This window comes from Bubalus bubalis, chromosome 7 (genome assembly GCF_019923935.1).
Source record: "Bubalus bubalis isolate 160015118507 breed Murrah chromosome 7, NDDB_SH_1, whole genome shotgun sequence".
Lineage (NCBI taxonomy): Eukaryota > Metazoa > Chordata > Mammalia > Artiodactyla > Bovidae > Bubalus > Bubalus bubalis.
Window position 1 is genome coordinate 113145182 of NC_059163.1, and position 20790 is coordinate 113165971.

The following is a 20790-nucleotide window of genomic DNA, read 5'->3' on the forward strand; positions in this document are numbered from 1 at the left end:
TACTAGTATTGCCATACATCAATGTGATTCCACCACGGGTGTACATGTGTTCCCCATCCTGAATCCCCCTCCCACCTCCTTCCCTGTACCATCCCTCTGGGTCATCCCAGTGCACCAGCCCCAAGCTTCCTGTATCCTGCATTGAACCTAGACTGGCGATTTGTTTCTTGTATGATATTATACATATTTCAATGTCATTCTCCCAAATCATCCCACCGTCTCCCCCTCCCACAGAGTCCAAAAAACTGTTCTATACATCTGTGTCTCTTTTGCTCTCTCGCATACAGGGTTATCATTACCGTCTTTCTAAATTCCATATATATGCGTTAGTATACTGTATTGGTGTTTTTCTTTCTGGCTTACTTCACTCCGTATAATAGGCTCCAGTTTCATCCACCTCATTAGAACTGATTGAAATGTATTCTTTTTAATGGCTGAGTAATACTCCATTGTGTATATGTACCACTGCTTTCTTATCCATTCATCTGCTGATGGACATCTAGGTTGCTTCCATGTCCTGGCTATTATAAACAGTGCTGCGATGAACATTGGGGTACACATGTCTCTTTCCCTTCTGGTTTCCTCAGTGTGTATGCCCAGCAGTGGAATTTCTGGGTCATAAGGCAGTTCTATTTCCAGTTTTTTAAGGAATCTCCACACTGTTCTCCATAGTGGCTGTACTAGTTTGCATTCCCACCAACAGTGTAAGAGGGTTCCCTTTTCTCCACACCCTGTCCAGCATTTATTGCTTGTAGACTTTTGGATCGCAGCAATTCTGACTGGCATGAAATGGTACCTCATTTGTGGTTTTGATTTGCATTTCTGATAATGAGTGATGTTGAGCATCTTTTCATGTGTTTGTTAGCCATCTGTATGTCTTCTTTGGAGAAATGTCTATTTAGTTCTTTAGCCCATTTTTTGATTGGGTCGTTTATTTTTCTGGAACTAAGCTGCAAGAGTTGCTTGTATATTTTTTATATTAGTTGTTTGTCAGTTGCTTCATTTGCTATTCTTTTCTCCCATTCTGAAGGCTGTCTTTTCACCTTGCTTACAGTTTCCTTTGTTGTACAGAAGCTTTTAATTTTAATTAGGTCCCATTTGTTTATTTTTGCTTTTATTTACAGTATTCTGGGAGGTGGGTCCTGGAGGATCCTGCTGTGATGTATGTCAGAGAGTGTTTTGCCTATGTTCTCCTCTAGGAGTTTTATAGTTTCTGGTCTTATGTTTAGATATTTAATCCATTTTGAGTTTATTTTGGTGTATGGTGTAGCAAGGTTTCTAGTTTCATTCTTTTACAAGTGGTTGACAGTTTTCCCAGCACCATTTGTTAAAGAGATTGTCTTTTCTCCATTGTATATTCTTACCTCCTTTGTCAAAGATGAGGTGCCCGTATGTGCATGGATTTATCTCTGAACTTTCTATTTTGTTCCGTTGATGTATATTTCTGTCTTTGTGCCAGTACCATACTGTCTTGTTGACTGTGGCTTTGTAGTAGAACCTGAATTCAGACAGGTCGATTCCTCCAGTTCCATCCTTCTGGAATCCTACTGGAGTTTCAGCTTTAGCATCATTCCTTCCAAAGAAATCCCAGGGCTGATCTCCTTCAGAATGGACTGGTTGGATCTCCTTGCAGTCCAAGGGACTCTCAAGAGTCTTCTCCAACACCACAGTTCAAAAGCATCAATTCTTCGGCACTCAGCTTCCTTCACAGTCCAACTCTCGCATCCATATATGACCACTGGTAAAACCATAGCCTTGACTAGACGGATCTTTGTTGGCAAAGTACTGTCTCTGCTTTTCAATATGCTATCTAGGTTGGTCATAACTTTCCTTCCAAGGAGTAAGCGTCTTTTAATTTCATGGCTGCAGTCACCATCTGCAGTGATTTTGGAGCCCCCAAAAATAAACAGTCTGACACTGTTTCCACTGTTTACCTATCTATTTCCCATGAAGTGATGGGACCAGATGCTATGATCTTCGTTTTCTGAATGTTGAGCTTTAAGCCAACTTTTTTACTCTCCTCTTTCACCTTCATCAAGAGGCTTTTTTGTTCCTCTTCACTTTCTGCCATAAGGGTGGTGTCATCTGCATATCTGAGGTTATTGATATTTCTCCCCGCAATCTTGATTCCAGCTTGTGCTTCCTCCAGCCCAGCATTTCTCATGATGTACTCTGCATATAAGTTAAATAAGCAGGGTGACAATATACAGACTTGACTTACTCCTTTTCTTATTTGGAACCAGTCTGTTGTTCCATGTCCAGTTCTAACTGCTGCTTCCTGACCTGCATACATATTTCTCAAGAGGCAGGTCAGGTGGTCTGGTATTTCCATCTGTTGCAGAATTTTTCACAGTTTATTGTGATCCACACAGTCAAAGGCTCTGGCATAGTCAAAAAGCAGAAATAGATGTTTTTCTGGAATTCTCTTGCTTTTTCGATGATCCAGCAGATGTTGACAATTTGATCTCTGGCTCCTCTGCCTTTTCTAAAACCACAGTAGGATGGTTTGCTTCAATTTGCTCACCTAAAGTTCAACCTCCTTAATTTGTTTTCCAGTTACTCTGAGTTTTCCAGGAGGCTGAGTCCCTTGAACTCAGGAAAAATTCTCTCATATTCTCTAGTCACAGCTGTCCAGTCAGCAGCCACTGAGATTTTTGCTGCAGATGGTCTCTTGGTATCACTGTTTTGGGAAGGACACTTTCAACTGCTAATGATTCCTCTTTCTACTTCTCTGTGAGCTTTGACCACTCCTCATTCCTTGTCTTTATCTATCTTATTCAAAAGGGGACACTTTATGCTTCATAACAGAGGGGACCAGGGGGCATCTTTTAATAAACTCTAAATAATAAGTGTGCATAAGAAAATATTACAACTATCATGTAGGTATGAATCTGAAGATAGGTCCCTACAAAGCCAGTTCCTCTCAGTTACATGGAAACTTGTCCCTGCAAACATTCTAGAGAACTTCATGCTAATTATTAGCACTAGAAAAAGAAATAAATAAAATTTTGTCCAATCTGACCCAAGACTGCCATTTGTTGTCCGTCACCAACCTTTTCCAAGGGGAACTGTGCCAAGCCAAATTTATTTTAATTTTTGTTCCAAGAGACTTGTGTTATGTTATTTTCCCCATCTTACAGATGGGAAAGCTGAGATAAAGACATTTGAAGCAAATTTTGCATTAACACTAACCAAGAATCCTTCTATAAGTATATTAAAGGAAGTAATGCCTTTGTAGAATAAATGTGAAATCTTCAATTTTAAGATATTTAGCAAAAATCCATAGATGAGTTGCACCACTCATTTACCTGCCAGTCTAAAAGACTTCTTACTCTGGGATTTTAAAAAATTTGAATGTGGGCTTACTTGTCCTATACATTGATTGCAAATTATAGTAAGACTGCTATCCCAGTTATTATGACAGATTTTATTTACTACAAATGTGATAATATAAATATATACATGCATTTACAATGATAACATGTTTGTAACCATCTAGAAATCTGCCATGACCTGAGTAGACGCCTATGAGGACAAAGAATAAATGTAGAGACTGACTTAAGACCTAATGGTAACAAAGTTTTATTTTCTCTTAACATAAATTGAGCGAGCATAATATATCATGTAAGTCCTATTTTAATTACATATATATTTCACTAAAATTGTTTGGAAGTACAGAAAACAGTCTGTGGAATTTCTTTAAGGTTATGTGACAGGTTTTATCAGGTGATGAGTTCCTGCTACTTATTCCCTTAAAGCCACAACTTTAATGTACCAAAACAGGCTTTTTTTTTTTTTTTTTCTTTTGGCATGTTTTTTATTTCTGTGTAAATGTGAAATTAACCCAGGTGCTGATTTATGAATATAATTTTTTATTTTGTTTTGTTCTTGATAACAAATTGTCTCTTTCTCTTTGAAAACAAAAGAGTGAAGTACAGAAACATGGTGCAATTGTTTGTTTATTTTAATGTAATAAAACAACACATAAAAGGCTTATATTCATTGCCTTTACTTATCAGAATGGCTGAAAATGAGGCCAGGTTCCTGAGTGTGCCTGATGTTTATGTATGGACTTGGACTTGACAATGAAATTGTGGTTCACTGTGTGTTTCTAATGGCTTCTGGAAAGCTTTGATTGATGTTACACCAGGCTGTGCACAATAAACTGAAGTGCATTATTCCATGATAATTGTTCCCATTTCCATGGAAATCTCTGACTCATGTACATTTTACTTGATTGTGCCCCAAACCGTAATTTTTTTTCATACAAAAGTTGTCCAGCCCTCCTGTTCTAAGGTTTAAAAACAATAACATTTTGGATCAAACTTTAAACTGAGCTAGAAGAAGGAAATCCAAATGAATTAAAATAACATTCAAATGAAACAACATTCATGTCTCTATCACATTAGCTACTTTTCTGCACATATCAATTTCACATGTGAGGGAGGAGAGGTATTCTCATCTCTGTTATACAGACAAGAGAGGATTTAGTTAGGGTGTCACCAGGAACAAGACCATCCCTGGAGTCATCTAACCCTTACTTCTTACTGTGCTGAGTCCCTCCTTGTTCTTTATTCCCATGAAAGCCATGCTTGTTCTATGCCTTTATAAAAGGCACCACATTTTATCCATTTGTCCAAATTAGAAAGTGCATCCTTCCCTGTTGTGTACCCCAATCCCTCACAAATTATTTTTTTCAAATCTACCTGATAAATCTTTTCACTCCATTTCTGTTCATAGCACCATCATATCTGCACTGTAATAGTTTGATATTCCCCTAAATTGTCTTTCTGCTTCTGGATGTTATTGTTTCTAATCTGTTTTGAATTTTGCTTGAAAATTGTCTTTTCAAAACATGAATAGAATACAGTGTTCTGAAACTGTCAATGACTTAGCTTTGCCTGTATCGCAAATGCCAAGCTTGTTAGTGTATGTAAATAGGCCCTTCAAATTCAAACTCTGTATTTACTACCATGAATCCCTTTAGCGGTTCAAGCTTTGCCACATTAATGTGTTGCCAAATGCTCTGCAAAAAAGGCCACAAAAATGCTGGCTGGAGGAAACTATACCTGAACAAAAGAAAGTACAAAAGGGAAAGAAGATGAATTTGGGGGCTGACAAATTACTTTGGACCATTGCCTGCTACATTTCTGCATGGATTAGCTGTCTTACTTCCCTTTTCCCTGAAACTTCTGTTTCAGCCACTAGCTTTTTCTTTCCCTTCAATTTTGTTTGGATTTGAATTTAGTAAATTGACTTTGGACCATAGATATGGTTCTAACCTGGCAATTCATTTAGGTGTTATGCCTGGAAAATTCCCTTGGTTCTGAGAACAGAAAATTCAGTAGACAGCATCTGGCCCTCACTCCCTTTATCAGTCAGTGTTCAGTACAGGAAACAGAAACTACTCTAAGAAGACAGTTAAAATATGAATTAAGTTGTTGGAGGAGCTGAAGAATATTTCATCTGAGCTTCTTGGAAATAATCCCATGACAACATTCTTGGTTTCATAGGGAGAGATCACTATTTGTCCTGAACCAGGCTGGAGACAGAGCCCCATCTGTACTATTGAAGCTGACTCTCAGCATCTATAAAACTCTTGGTGAATTCTTCACTGCTGCTGCTAGGGCAGCTGAACATTTCCACACCCAGTATTGAAAGCAGCCTCTGCCACACAAGCACCATCAGGACCTCATTTCAACTTTTCCAGATCTTAGGAATATGTGCAACTGATGGACCTAATTTACATTGAGACCCCTAGCTGCAAGGGAATCTGGGAAAAGCTGATTTTTGCTTTCCAAATCTAGAAGAAAAGGGGCTTGGAGGTTGATCGAGTCAGTCCAGGGTTCTCAGTATTCTTCCAGCTCTTGCTCCTATTCTGTTTCTCTGTCAGTCCTGATATTCATTTCTTCTCATTTTTCTTTCTTATTTTCTAGTATAGAGTTAGTCCAACTTGACTCATCAATATAGTACTGTACAGACTAAATACATGCATTTAAAAACAAGCAGAGGGAATCAGTTACACTTATACATATGTCCACTCTTTTTTGGATTATTTTCCCATATGGGTTATTACACCATGTTGAACAGAGTTCCCTGTGCTATATAGTAGGTTCTTATTTAACTAGTTTGATTTTATTTTTGTTGTTTTTATATTTTATTGGAGTATAATTGTCTTACAATGATGTGTTAGTTTCTGGTGTACAACAAATTGAATCAGCTATATATATATATATATATATATATATATATATATATATAATCTCCTCCCTCTTGAACCTCTCTCCCTCACCCCCCATCCCACTCCTCTGGATCATCGCAGAACATGGAGTTGAACTTCCTGTGCTATACAGCAGGTTCCCACTAGCTATCTGTTTTATCCATGGTAGTGTTATGTGTCAATTCTATTCTCCCTATTTGTCCTGCCCTCTGCTCCCCTTCCCCGTCTGTGTCCACATGTCCATTCTTTACTTCTGCATCTTCATTCCTGTCCCACAAATAGGTTCATTTGTACTACACTTCTAGTATGAAACTAACATAACATTGTAAATCAACTATACTCCAATGCTTGCATGCTAAGTCACTTTAGTCATGTCTGACTCTTTGCAAACCTGTGAACTGTAGCCCCACAGACTCCTCTATCCATGGGATTCTCCAGGCAAGAATACTAGAATGGGTTGTCATGCCCTCCTCGAGGGGATCTTTCTGACTCAGGGGTCAAACCTGCATCTCTTAAGTCTCCTGCATTGGCAGACAGGTTCTTTACCACTAGTGCCAACTGGGATGCCCATACTCCAATAAAAATTATGTTTTTACAAAAAAAAAATAAAAGAAGAAATATTTGTGGGTAGTATGTGAAAACTTGAGTTTATCAGTTTCTCAATTTGATAAACTGATAGTTTTATCTAGTTTGCATTTATCTTCCAAACAGTAAAGAAGATAAGAAACTGAATTTGACTATAAAATTAATCCAATTCCTAGAATTTGCAAACACTTTGAATTAAACTTCTGGAGGTTTTAATTAAATTGTTCACAATTTGAACTTATTCACAACATCCTGACATTTCAGCATTGCTCCAGACTCAATGCACAATGTTTTATAAACTGAGCCAAAAACGGGATAGATATAATCTATCTACTATTTGAAAAACTAGTCTCAGAAAATTAGGAAGTCAGGCAAGGCCAAGTTATTAACCTGTCTCCTGGAATAGGTAAAAGGGTTATCTCCTGTGCAACCAGGCCTCCAGTTCAATTCTTTATCTAATTAATTTACACACAAGCATAGCTGCTCACATTTCCCCTTGGTACAGATCTGTAGGGAAAAACTTAAATTCATAAAGTATGCTTGCACTTACAAAAGTGATGCTGGCAGAAGTAGTGTTTACAAATGTCAGCATGGGTGTTCATTGCTGGTGTATAAGTCCTGACCAGAAGAGCATTCTCCTCTGGGCCTGTTGCACTTCCTAGAAATCTAGGGAAGGCCTACTGAACAGTATGGCAAGACCTGTAAGAAGATTTGGCAGTTTCTGCATATTAAAGTGAGTCACTTGAATTACCACATGTGAAAATGTGTGCATATAAAGAGTCACAAATATGCTAGTGATAAATGGTGCCTAGAGTAAGTTCTAGGAAATGAGATTCAAGCACTTGAGTTATGGTTTTATATTAACTAATGTGGGTCTTCTAGTCTTTCTCTGAGAAAGAATGGAAAAGCTGCAGAGTAAAGAGGGAAAAGTTCTTAGCCCATTCTAACTTGTCACAGTATGGTGGCATTTCACAAACTGGACTTTCTCCAGTAAAAGGAGTTATTAGAATATCCACAGCAAATAGGCCTTCAGTGAGAAAGCATGCATCCAATGATCAGAAATCAGGCTGAGAAAAGGGATCTTTCTTTGGAGTGGCCTTTTTTCTTTCTCTTTTGGGTGTGAAAGAGTTCTGGCAGTGGGCTGCAGCACCCCCAGAAAGAGGGTTCATTCAGCTGCTCAACTTAGCTACCTGGGGGGTCCCTGCCCCAACTACTGCTCCTTGTGCACCTCTCCTGGGCATGTGTGTTTCAGTGCAGTTCAGTCACTCAGTCGTGTTCAACTCTGGGTGACCCCATGGACTGCAGCACACCAGGCCTCCCTGTGAATCACCAACTACCGGAGCTTGCTCAAACGCATGTACATCGAGTCAGTGATGCCATCCAGCTATTTCATCCTCTGTTGTCCCCTTCACCTCCTGCCTTAATTCTTAACCTAATCAGGGTCTTTTCCAATAAGTCAATTATCTGCATCAGGTGGCCAGATTATTGGAGCTTCAGCTTCAGCATCAGTCCTTCCAATGAATATTCAGGACTGATTTCCTTTAGGATTGACTGGTTTGATCTCCTTGCAGTCCAAGCCCTCTCAAAAATCTTCTCCAACACCACAGTTCAAAAGCATCAATTCTCTGGTGCTCAGCTTTCTTTATAGTCCAACTCTCACATCCATACATGACTACTGGAAAAACCATAATTTTGACTTTGACCTTTGTCAGCAAAGTAATGTCTCTGCTTTTTATTATGCTGTCTAGGTTGGTCATAAACTAGTCTTCCAAGGAGAAAGTGTCTTTTAATTGCAAGGCTGCAGTGATTTTGGAGCCCAAGAAAATAAAGTCTGTCACTGTTTCTATTGTTTCCCCATCTATTTTCCTTGAAGTGATGGGACCAGATGCTGTGTTCTTAGTTTTTTGAATGATGAATTTTAAGCCAACTTTTTCACTCTCTTCTATCACTTTCATCAAGAAGCTGTTTAGTTCCTCTTCACTTTCTGCAATAAAGGGAGTGTCATCTGCATATGTGAGATTATTGATATTTTTATTGGCAATCTTGATTACAGCTTGTGCTTCATCCAGTCCAGCATTTTGCATGATTCAATTTGCATATAAATTAAATAAGCAGGGTGACAACATACAGCCTTGACATACTCCTTTCCTGATATGAAACCAGTCTGTTGTTCCATGTCCAGTTCTAACTCTTGCGTCTTGACCTGCATACGGATTTCTCAGGAGGGAGGTCAGGTGGTCTGGTATTCCCATCACTTTAAGAATTTTCCACAGTTTGTTGTGATACACACAGTCAAAGGCTTTGGCATAGTCAATAAAGCAGAAGTAGATGTCTTTCTGGAGCTCTTTTGCTTTTTTGATGATCTAATGATGTTGGCAATTTGATCTCTGCTTTTTCTAAATCCAGCTTGAATGGAAGTTCATGCTTCACATATTGTTGAAGCCTAACTTGGAGAATTTGAGCATTCTTTTGCTAGTGTGAAATGAGTGCAATTGTGAAGTAGTTTAAACATTCTTTGGCATTGCTTTCTTTGGAATTGGTAAAAAAAAAAAAAAAAAAACTGACCTTCTCCTGTTCTGTGGCCACTGCTGAGTTTTTCAAATTTGCCGTCATATTGAGTGCAGCACTTTCACAGCATCATCTTTTAAGATTTGAAATAGCTCAACTGGAATTCCATCACCTCCACTGGCTTTGTTCGTAGTGATGCTTCCTAAGAACCACTTGACTTCACATTCCAGGATGTCTGATTCTAGGCGAGTGCTCACTCCATCATGGCTATCTGGGTCATGAAGATCTTTTTTGTATAGTTCTTTTGTGTATTCTTGCCACCTCTTGTTAATATCTTCTGCTTCTATTAGGTTGATACCTAACAGGAAGTTAGGTCCTTTATTGTGCCCATCTTTGCATGAAATGTTTCCTTGGTATCATTAATTTTCTTGAGATCTCTAGTCTTTCCCATTCTATTGTTTTCCTCTATTTCTTTGTTCTGACAACTGAGGAAGGCTTTCTTATCTCTCCTTGCTATTCTTTGGAACTCTGTACTCAAATGGGTATATATTTCTTTTTGTCCTTTGCCTTTAACTTCTCTTCTTTCTCAGCTACTTTTAAGTCCTTCTCAAACAACCATTTTGCCTTTTTACATTTCTTTTTCTTGGGGATGGTCTTGATCACTGCCTCCTGTACAATGTCATGAACCTCCATCCATAGTTCTTCAGGCACTCCATCTATCAGATCTAGTCCCTTGAATCTATTTGTCACTTCCACTGTATAATCATAAGGGATTTGATCTAGGTCATACCTGAATGGTCTAGTGGTTTTCCCTCCTTCAATTCAAGTCTGAATTTGTCAATAAGGAGTTCATGATGTGAGCCACAGTCATCTCCAGGTCTTGTTTTTGCTGACTGTATAGAGCTTGTCCATCTTTGGCTGCAAAGAATATAATCAATCTGATTTTGGTATTGACCATCTGGTGATGTCCACGTGTAGAGTTTTCTCCTGTGTTTTTGGAAGAGGGTGTTTGCTTGACCATTGCGTTTTCTTGGCAAAATTCTGTTGCCTTTGCTCTGCTTCATTCTGTACTCCAAGGCCAAATTTGCCTGTTACTTCAGGTCTCTCTGGACTTCCTACTTTTGCATTCCATTCCCCTCTGATAAAAAGGACATCTTTTATTTGTCGTACTTCTAAAAGGACTTATAGGTCTTCATAGAACTGTTCAACTTCAGCTTCTTCAGCATTATTGGTTGGGGCATAAACTTGGATTACTGTGATATTGAATGGTTTGCCTTGAAAACGAATAGAGATCATTCTGTAGTTTTTCAGATCATACTCAAGTGCTTAATTTTAGACACTTTTGTTGACTATGAGGGCTACCCAATTTCTTCTAAGGGATTCTAAGTGTCTCTTCTTAGTGTTTATATGAAGATAATTACATTACCATGATAAGATGTGCTTCTGTTCTTCAATCAAATGTAAATATAGTTTTGTATCCCCTGCCTAGAATCCCCAAGTCAGTCTTCTGCTTTTGTTTAACAGAAGACTCATGATGTGAAGTTATAAATGTTTCTGATGAATTTGTCCTCAAAACAAATCTAGAATACAAGAAATTTTCTTTTTGACCCAATTTCTCCTGATATCCTGATATATAGCACAGGTTCACATGACCAGAATAGTCAGTGTTTAGGGTTTAGGGGGAAATTAAAATGATGTTTTATTAGCTATAGTGAGTTTCTTTACCAACCAATTTTTTTTCCTTGTAAGTTGTTTTTGAGGCTTTATGTGTATTTGTACTTAAAACTGAATACGTATTTTTTTCTATGTTTAATGTAAATACTCCCTTATTCATACCTATCTTGACATCAGTTTTATTTACTTTACAAAAAAAAAAAAAATTCAAGCACATCAATGAATACATTCTTACCAAAGTTTCTTTAAAATGTTTCTTTTTATCCCTTGAAGTGTGCCTCCATTCAGCTGAATCACATAGAAATCATATTTATTAAAAAACAAACAAACAAACAACAGAGAACAAAGCTCCATAATAACTGAGGTAATATGTCTTATTTCAACATAAGGAAAAGTGCCGGGGTCCAGCCCCAGCTGATCCAGGGTATTCGAAGGAGAGACGGCGTAGGCGAGGGTCAGGGAACAACTGCTTAATTACACTTTAATTAAGGATACAAAGAGTAATAGAATGAGGATAGCTCAGTAGGAAAATTCAGTGGAGAAAAGAGGCTGAGTAGCTTGGTTTACGCGGGAGACCAATAAAACTTCAAGACAAGAAGTTTGCACCACTTACGTAGGCCGCAGGCGTCCTTCCGTTCTCCCGAAGGAGAGGAGACACTGAGGCCTCCCCGGTCGGATCTTAGAAGCCCAGGCATAATTAGCAAGCATGGCAGGTTCCGCGCTCCAGATGGAGACTCAGCCAGAAGTTGAAAGAGAGAGCGACATGGGGAGACCAAGTTTTGGTGAACAAGGCCCGCACTTTATTTTCCAAAGTAGTTTTTATACCTTAAGTTATGCATAGAGGATAATGGGGGAAGGGGTGGAGTCATGCAAGGACAGCAGTTCCTGGTTCTAATCTAAGCCAGGCTTTCAAACTTATCATATGCAAAAGTTCAGGTGATTGACATCATCTTCTGGCCCGGAGGCCTGTTAACATTTTAAGAAACTTATTTTTCTCTAAAGGTGATTATTCCAAAGTCAGGCACCAGCCTTCCAAAAAGCATTGGACAAAGCTGCATTTTACATTTCTATACACCCATTATATCAATCAATACACTGCCAAGGACACAGTAGGTAAGGAGTATGGAGACTTAGCAGCAAACATTGGCCCAACAAGTGAAAAACCCTTCACCAATACAATTTCTAATCAATCTTTTAACTACTCAAAGGAATCTGTGTTTAGGCAGTTTAGAACATCTCCTGCCTCTCACAGTTGGGAGGCTCTGAACAATCACATGTGGCCGGAAAAACCTATTCAGGCAGGCTAGAGGATTTCCAAAGGAGTTTGTAGGTTGAAACACTGTCACACCCAGGAATTATTAACTGGAGCTGTAAGCTAACTCTCTTTTCAGAGAGAGGTAGTGGAAGACAGCCCCCCGTAAAGTCAGAGGTGTAGGTGAAAGCACAAAGCAGAAAGTAGGCAGACTCTGGTTTGGGGGGTAGATGCTCGAGAATTTCCAGGGGGACTCCTGAGGCTCAATCCCGCCTTTGCGTATGCCGAGCCTCCTTCCTCATGACCTTTGTCATGGGCGGAATTCCTCACGCTGGCTCCCGGCAGTGATAGAATTCCAGTTGAGCTATTCCAGATCCTGAAAGATGATGCTGCGGAAAGTGCTGCACTCAATATGCAATATGCACTCAATATGCAATATGCCGGCTCCCGGCAGAAAAGAATAATATAAAAATTAAAATTGAATGTGAAAACCAGAGGAATATTAGAACTCAGATATTTCTTATGCTTCTTTTCACTCTCTCAGTATCTTTCAATATACCTATATAAAGTTAAGAGTAAGTATGAAAGAAATCAGGAACACTTAAAAAGTATACACACTACTATGCATAAAATAGATAACTAATAAGAACCCGATCTATAACACATGGAATTCTACTCAACACTCTGTAATGACCCATCTGGGAAAAGAATCTAAAGAAGAGGATTATATTATGTACATATATACACATATGTACATGTATGTGAGCTGAGTCTTTTTGCTATACCTGAAACTATCACAACATCATAAGTCAACTTACTCCCATAGCTGAGTCTCCTTTCAGATCTACTGAATTGACAACCATGGTGTACATTCTATATACACTGTTATACAAGACATTGATTTCAGTTTAGATTTGTGTTTGTTTAGCTATATTGGTTTAAAAGTCTCCATGAAAAAGAAAGGTCTTATTTTCATCTGATATATGTCTCATTGCATGATCTGTTTCAATTTTCAAAAGTGCAAAATACAGCTCAAGTGAGGGTTCGTGTACAAAGAATGAACAGTATTATCTGTAACTTACAAAGCATCCCTGGAGTATACCCAGGAAAAACTGGTGGAAAGGAATTTTCTGTTCAACCATGTCTTACCATGTGCTCACCACGTGGAAGCTATGGGCTAACCTGATGGGTGTGTTTGCTTTCATGAAGCAATGAACTTTTAGTCTGAAAGGAAACATTTAATTCAATGTCAGAAATAATTCACCAATCACTATCTTAACCAATCTATCTATTCAACAAATTTATAAATCAAGTCAATGAAAGTAGAAATTTAATCTCATTTATTTCAAAGACATTATTTGACCTAAATTCTTATTTTTATAATGGCATTAATTAGAATAATCTCCTACAGAAGTGTCAGGTGTTATAATCTTCAGCTAGTTTTTGATCCCTGAAATACCTTGAGCTCTGTCCCCAACTCTACCAATTCAGTAGAGAAAACATCAATCTGTTGGTCAGAAATCTGATTACTGAAAGTTCCTTAAAGCATCAATATGTTTAGAAGATGTCTGTATGTAAAGAGCCCTATACCACTACATATATTACTTTTAACCTAAGGTAAAAGGAGACTTACCTTATCAAAGCTGGTATAAGAATAAGTACAATGTGAATATTTTTAGTTTCCATTTGGAATGGTGGCCAAAAAGATTTGTTCTTATTACTGATTGTATTTTTCATTCTAAAAAATAAAAATATTAATATCTTGTATATGCAAAGTAGCATAGGTTTATATAACTTTGGAGAGTAGGAAATATTTGCTGGTTGTGAATTCTGCAGAGAAAAGTGTAATAAAACCATATATTTTACCCAATTTTTCTTCCTGGGAACTGTGGGAAATTCCTCAATATGGTTATTTATAAGTTAGACTTGCTAATATTATTTTATTTCTCTGTTATACCTCCCTTTTACCTCTGCTGGAAGAGCTCCATACATTTTCTGGCCACTCTCTAAATTGCCCATGGAGTTACAGAGCTAAGCATATTATATCTTTTTAAAAAATTATTGAGATATAGTTGATTTACAAGGGTGTGTTAAGTTCTACAGTATAGATTAAAGTGATAAAGTGATTAAGTTACACATCTTTATGCATTCTTTTTCATATTCTTTTCATAAGTTTTATCAAAGAATATTAATATAGTTTCTTGTCATATGCAATAAGATCTTCCTGATTATCCACTCTCTATGTAATAGTTTGCACCTGCTAACCCCAGACTCCCCCATCTCCCTTCTCGCTTGGCAAAGAAGTCTGATCTCTATGTCTGGAAGTCTGCTCTGTTTCAGAAATAAGTTCAACAACTATTGAATCTTCATGGCAGCCTTTATTCTTTTGAAGTAGGGATGGCCCTGCTATTTGACAATACCAGTTGTTTGCTCATATTTTTCATATATTTTCTAGGTTATGTAATCAATATTATTTTCTTACTTGCCTTTTGTCTGCTTCTCTAAGAACTCTATTAAGCAGGGTACATATTGTTTTTGTTAAATGTTTTACTTTAGTACCTAATACAGCACATCTATAATCTCCATAAATATTTATTGAATGAATAAATACTACTTTAATATACTATAGTTCAATAAAACATATTTATGTACAACTTCATGAGTATTCATTTTCATAACTACAAATTGGGAGAATAAACTTTTCCATCAAGAAAGTTAACCTAAAATTAACGTTTCAAGAGTAAACTTTGTAAGTGATAATTAACTGCGATCCTTTTTTTCTTGTGCTGTTTTTTTCCTAAACCAAGGAAAGAAGAAACGGCTAATGCTTGTTGGGCACTAGAACCTTTCAAAGTTATCATCATAGCTCTTGGACAAGTAATGTGCAAGAAAAGTCCCAAAGCCAGATTATAAATTGTACTACACAAGTTGTGAAGTACAAGACAGTAATCTAGAAAAGATAAACTAGGTAAATTAATCAACTAGAAAATAACACATTTGGCAGTTATCTTTAACATCTTATCAGTTCAGTTCAATCGCTCAGTCGTGTCCAACTTTGTATGACCCCATGGACTGCAGCATGCCAGGCTTCCCTGTCCATCACCAACTCCCAGAGCTTGCTCAAACTCATGTCCATCAAGTCGGTGATGACATCCAAACATCTCATCCTCTGTTGTTCCCTTCTCCTCCTGCCTTCAATCTTGCCCAGAATCAGGGTCTTATCCAAATAGTCAGTTCTTTGCATCAGGTGGCCAAAGTATTGGAGCTTCAGTATCAGTCCTTCCAATGAATATTCAGGATTGATTTCCTTTGGGATTGCCTGGTTTGATCTCCTTGCAGTCCAAGGGACTCCCAAGAGTCTTCTCCAAAACCACAGTTCAAAATATCAATTCTTCAGTGCTTAGCTTTCTTTATGGTACAACTATCACATTCACATGTGACTACTGGAAAACCATAGCTTTGACTACATGGATCTTAGTTGGCAAAGTAATGTCTCTGCCTTTTAATATGTTGTCTATATTAGTCATAAATATTCTTTCAAGGAGCAACTGCTTTTTAATTTTATGGCTGCAGTCACCATCTGCAGTGATTTTGGAGCCCCCACCCCCAAATAAAGTTTCTCACTGCTTCCATTGTTTCCCCATCCATTTGCCATGAAGTGATGGGACCGGATGACATGATCTTAGTTTTCTGAATGTTGAGTTTTAAGTCAACTTTTTCACTCTCCTCTTTCACTTCCATCAAGAGGCTCATTAGTCCTTCTTCACTTTCCATCATAAGGGAGGTTTCATGTGCATATCTGAGGTTATTGATATTTCTCCTGGCAATCTTGATTCCAGCTTGTGCTTCATCCAGCCTGGCATTTTGCATGATGTACTCTGCATATAAGTTAAATAATCAGGGTGACAATATACAGCTTTGACATACTCTTTTCCTGATTTGGAACCAGTCTGTGGTTCCATGTCCAGTTCTAACTGTTGCTTCTTGGCCTGCATACAGATAAGGAGGTCTGGTATTTCCATCTCTTGAAGAATTTTCTGTTATGATATGATCCACTCAGTCAATGGCTTTGACATAGTCAATAAAGTAGAAGGAAATGTTTTTCTGGAACTCTCTTGCTTTCTTGATGATTCAACGATGTTGGCAATTTGATTTCTGTTTCCTCTGCCTTTTCTAAATCCAAGAGGAGGCAATCCAAGAGGTAACAAGAATACACAAAAGAATTATGCAAGAAAGATCTTCATGACCCAGATAACCATGATGGTGTGATCACTCACCTAGAACCAGACATCCTGGAAGGCGAAGTCAAGTGGGTCTTAAGAAGCATCACCGCCAACAAAGCTAGTGGAGGTGATGCAATTCCAGTTGAGGTATTTTAAATCCTAAAAGATGATGTTGTGAAAGTGTTTCACTCAATATGCCAACAAATTTGGAAACCTCAGCAGTGGACACAGGAATGGAAAAGGTCAGTTTTTATTCCAATTCCAAAGAAAGGAAATGCCAAAAAATGTTAAAATCTTATAAAAATGATATTATTTTCCAACAAGTCATCATTTCATGGCAAACCAAAGACATTTCAGTACTTAGAATGGGCTGAAAAAATGAACAGAATGGGCTTAAAACGTATTACTTTCTACTTTTCAGTCACTGATCAAAAATAATTTTTTCTCATAGGTTGTATAACCACATCCAGTCCCCTCCCACATTCTCCACAGGAGGTGCGTAGGAGAACATGCACCCTATCTAGATAGCCAGGTATAACTATCTTAGATAAAGTCCACATTCATCACAGCAGAACCTGAAAGAGGAATTGGTAGGAGCTGATTCAAGTTATTATTTCACTGAAGATCTGAAATCAGTCATTGTATCTAAAAGAAAAATATTTTTGTGAAAAATAATTAATTAGTAAATAAATAATTTAAATGATCAATTTGTAAATATGAAGCATTATGTTGGCATTTATATTCATACAATGTTTTAGAATTGGATAGTTTCTAAGCTGAGAAAGACAGATTGTGTTCAAAGATAAATCATTAATGTTATGGTAAAATCCCATATAAGTAAGAAGTATTGCAAAAACAAATAAAAATACCATCTTGAGTAAAACCTCTAGCTTATATCAATAACTGCTCCCTATGATAAATGAAAGTCAACAAATAAGCCTCAGTATTGTTAAACAGTGGAAAAAGAGAAGTACATCTGAGTGCACAGGTACTAAGAGAATAAAGCACCAAAAACATATGCGGTCAAAGGTTACTCTTTTTCACAAACAGTCATCCTCCTTTACCCATGTGGGATACATTTCACCCCCAATGGATCCCTGAAACTACAGACAGTACTGAACCCTATATATTTCCTATGTTTGTATATCTATGGTGAAGTTTAATTTATAAATTAGGCACAGTGAGAGAATATCTGAATTGTCAGCATCACCAGTCTCACATTTGGAGCCCTTATTAAGTAAAACAAGGTTTATTTAACACAAGAACTGCAGTATCATGACAGTCAACCTGATAAACAATGCAGCTACTAAGAGGCTAATGCACAGACATGCTAGACAAAGGGATGCTCTATGGCCCAGGCAGTAGAATGGAGCAGGACAGTGAGAGTTCAACATACTGTCCAGAATGATGTGCCATTGAAAACTGACAATTTTTTTTTATTCTTAGAATTTTCCATTTAATATTTTTGGAGATTGTTGGCCAAGGGTAACTGAAACCTCACAAATCAAAACCACAGATGAAGGGGCACTTGTATAACAAATTTCGGACCCTCAACACCTAGGTTCAGACAGACGTTTATTGTACCAATTATACAGCCTCTAGTGCCTTTTACAAGTGTATTTATAATTCAGTACTGACCATTCAATGATCTGATAAAACCATGAAAAGGAAAAGTTCAAGACTGATAACACAGAGAAGTTGTTGGTGGGAGTTCCACAGCAAGGAAGCCAGGAGAGCAAAGTGAAATGCAGAGAGAGAACACAGCTAATGTAAGGGATGTGAGCATGTTTAAGGTAGGCTGAGCTAAGCTGTGATGTGTGGTAGGTTCAGTTCAGTTCAGTTCAGTCGCTCAGTCGTGTCCGACTCTTTATGACCCCATGAATCACAGCATGCCAGGCCTCCCTGTCCATCACCAACTCCTGGAGTTCACTCAGACTCATGTCCATCGAGTCAGTGATGCCATCCAGCCATCTCATCCTCTGTCGTCCCCTTCTCCTCCTGCCCCCAATCCCTCCCAGAATCAGAGTCTTTTCCAATGAGTCAACTCTTCGCATGAGTGGCCAAAATACTGGAGTTTCAGCTTTAGCATCATTCCTTCTGAAGAAATCCCAGGGCTGATCTCCTTCAGAATGGACTGGTTGGATCTCCTTGCAGTCCAAGGGACTCTCAAGAGTCTTCTCCAACACCACAGTTCAAAAGCATCAATTCTTCGGGGCTCAGCCTTCTTCACAGTCCAACTCTCACATCCGTACATGACCACAGGAAAAACCATAGCCTTGACTAGACGGACCTTTGTTGGCAAAGTAATGTCTCTGCTTTTGAATATGCTATCTAGGTTGGTCATAACTTTCCTTCCAAGGAGTAAGCGTCTTTTAATTTCATGGCTGCAGTCACCATCTGCAGTGATTTTGGAGCCCAAAAAAATAAAGTCTGACACTGTTTCCACTGTTTCCCCATCTATTTCCCATGAAGTGATGGAACCGGATGCCATGATCTTCGTTTTCTGAATGTTGAGCTTTAAGCCAAATTTTTCACTCTCCACTTTCACCTTCATCAAGAGTCTTTTTAGTTCCTCTTCACTTTCTGCCATAAGGGTGGTGTCATCTGCATATCTGAGGTTATTGATATTTCTCCCGGCAATCTTGATTCCAGCTTGTGTTTCTTCCAGTCCAGCGTTTCTCATGATGTACTGAATTTTTTAATTACTTTCTTTTAATTGGAGGCTAATTACTTTACAATATTGTGGTGGTTTGGGCCATAATTTGACGTGAATCAGATATGTCAATCAGATGTGTCCCCTGTCCCAAATCCCCCTCCCACTACCTTCCCCATCCCATCCCTCTGAGTCATCCAGTGCACTGGTTTTGAGTTCCCTGTTTCATGCAGCAAACTTGGACTGGTCATCTAATCCATATATGGTAATATACATGTTTCAATGCTATTCACTCAAATCATTCCACCTTCAACTTCTCCTACAGAGTCCAAAAGTCTGTTCTTTATATCAGTGTCTCTTTTACTGTCTTGCACATAGGGTTGTTGTTACCATCTTTCTAAATTCCTTATATATACATTAATTTACTGTATCAGGGTTTTTTTTTTTTTTCCTGACTTACTTCACTCTGTATAATAGGCTCCAGTTTCATCCACCTCATTAGAACTGACTCAGATGTGTTCTTTAATAGCTGAGTAATATTTCATTGTGTATATGTACCACAACCTCCTTATCCACTCATCTACTGATGGACATCTAGGTTGCTTCCATGTCCTGGCTATTGTAAACAGTGTTGCAGTGAGCATTGTGGTACACGTGTCTCTTTCAATTTTGGTTTCCTCAGTGTATATGCCCAGCAGTGGGATTTCTGGGTTGTATGGTAGTTGTGGTTTTTTTTTTTTTTTTCTCTCTCTCTCTGTGGTTAGTATTTTTTTTTTAATTTTTTTAATTTTATTTTATTTTTATACTTTACAATATTGTATTCATTTTGCCAAATATCAGAATGAATCCTCCACAGGTATACATGTGTTCCCCATCCTGAACCCTCCTCCCTCCCCATACCATCCCTCTGAGTCGTCCCAGTGCACCAGCCCCAAGCATCCAATATCATGCATCGAACCTGGACTGGTGACTCGTTTCATACATGATATTATACATGTTTCAATGCCATTCTCTCAAATCTTCCCACCCTCTCTCTCTCCCACAGAGTCCATAAGACTGTTCTATACATCAGTGTTTCTTTTGCTGGCTGTATGGTAGTTCTGTTTCCAGGTTTTTTTTTAAGGAATCTCCACACTGTTCTCCATTGTGGCTATACTAGTTCACATCCCACCAACAGTGCAAGATGGTCCCCTTTCTCCACATCCTGTCCAGCATTTATTGTTTGTAGACTTTCTGATGGCAGCCATTCTGACTGGCATGAGATGGTACCTCATTGTGGTTTTGATTTGCATTTCTCTGATAATGAGTGAGGTTGAGCATCCTTTCATGTGTTTGTTATCCATCTGTATGTGTTCTTTGGAGAAATGTATGTTTAGTTCTTTGGCCTATTTTTTAATTGGGTTCTCTATTTTTCTGGTACTGAGCTGCATGAGCTGCTTGTATATTTTGGAGATTAATTCTTTGTCAGTTGCTTCATTTGGTATTATTTTCTCACATTCTGAAGGCTGTCTTTTCACCTTGCTTATAGTTTCCTTTGTTGTGCAAAAGCTTAATTAGGTCCCATTTGTTCATTTTTGCTTTTATTTCCATTATTCTGGAAGGAGGGTCATAGAAGACCTTGCTTTGATTTATGTCAGAGAGTGTTCTGCCTGTTTTCCTCTAGGAGTTTTATAGT